This window comes from Vulpes lagopus, chromosome 7, assembly GCF_018345385.1.
Source record: "Vulpes lagopus strain Blue_001 chromosome 7, ASM1834538v1, whole genome shotgun sequence".
Lineage (NCBI taxonomy): Eukaryota > Metazoa > Chordata > Mammalia > Carnivora > Canidae > Vulpes > Vulpes lagopus.
In genome coordinates this window covers 23,383,187-23,384,390 of record NC_054830.1, presented here as the reverse complement: position 1 = coordinate 23,384,390, position 1,204 = coordinate 23,383,187, and the positions used below count along the sequence as shown (strand labels likewise).

At 35.0% G+C, this 1,204-nt stretch overlaps 1 pseudogene; it reads left to right on the top strand.

Annotated features, from left to right (window-relative positions):
* The first annotated feature begins 668 nt into the window (after positions 1–668).
* LOC121496409 lies at positions 669–789 on the top strand (annotated as a pseudogene).
* Positions 790–1,204: the final 415 nt, after the last annotated feature.

Sequence of the window (1,204 nt, the reverse complement as noted above, 5' to 3'; positions counted from 1 at the left end):
GAGCAAACTGCAAATTACAAACAAAAAACCAAAGATATATGCAAGACCTCTGTGTCCACCCAGAGGATGAAATAATTTTATATCCATTGATAGCATTCTATATAGACACCAGAAATCACATTTATAGAAGAAATTTCATTAATAGTTGCTTTAAAAGAATCTATATTAAGGAGCTAAATCAAGCACAAAAACATTAAGGACATTATTTTCTTGGTTCCCCTACTCAGCAAAATGGTATGTTTGTAGTTTTAAACTGATTGAATTCACTTTGACACTTCACGAGTAGTTATCCACAGTTGGCAAGTTGTGGTTGATTTTATCCTATGCTTTGGGTTTAGGGCATTTGTTATCTTTCTTATAATAAATTCATGTTCTTTTGTGATCAGAAGAAATAAATGTTTAAAATTCTATCTTCCATGGGACCATTAAAAGAAGAAGCAAAATTTACACAAAGGAGCAAAAGTAACTAAGGATAGAAGACTATATTCTTCAGGAAAACGCCAAAAGTGAATAGTGGTGGTATTTGCTTGAGGGGATTGAATTTAGCATTTCACTTTTTAAAATTTATGTTATTTGCCAATGTTTCAATAATGAAAATATTTTAAACAAATATACTTTTCTTTAATGGAAAAAGTAGAGTCTGGGTAATTAGTTTTAAAATTGGCTGCCGCTTTGCACAGTGGCAGTATCGTAGCCAATGAGGTTTATCTGAGGCACGATTATTGCTAATTAAAATTGGCTGCAGCCAGTGTCCACAATAGCCAAATTATGGAAAGAGCCTAGATGTCCAGCGACAGATGAATGGATAAAGATGTGGTATAGATATATAATGGAATACTACACAGACATCAAAAAGAATGAAGTCTTCCCATTTACAATGACATGGATGAAACTGGAGGGTATTATGCTAAGTGAAATAACTCAATCAGAGAAAAACAATTACCATATCTCATATGTGGAATTTAAGAAACAAAACAGAGGATCATAGGGAAAGAGAGGAAAAAATAAAACAAGATGAAATAAAAGAGGGAGACAAACCATAAAAGACTCTTAATTATAGGAAATAAACTGAGGGTCGCTGCAGGGGAGAGGAGTGGGGGATGGGGTGCCTGGGTGATGACATTAAGGAGGGCCTGTGACGTGATGCGCGCTGGGTGTTATGTGCAACCGATGAATCACTGAACTCCACCTCTGAAACCAATAA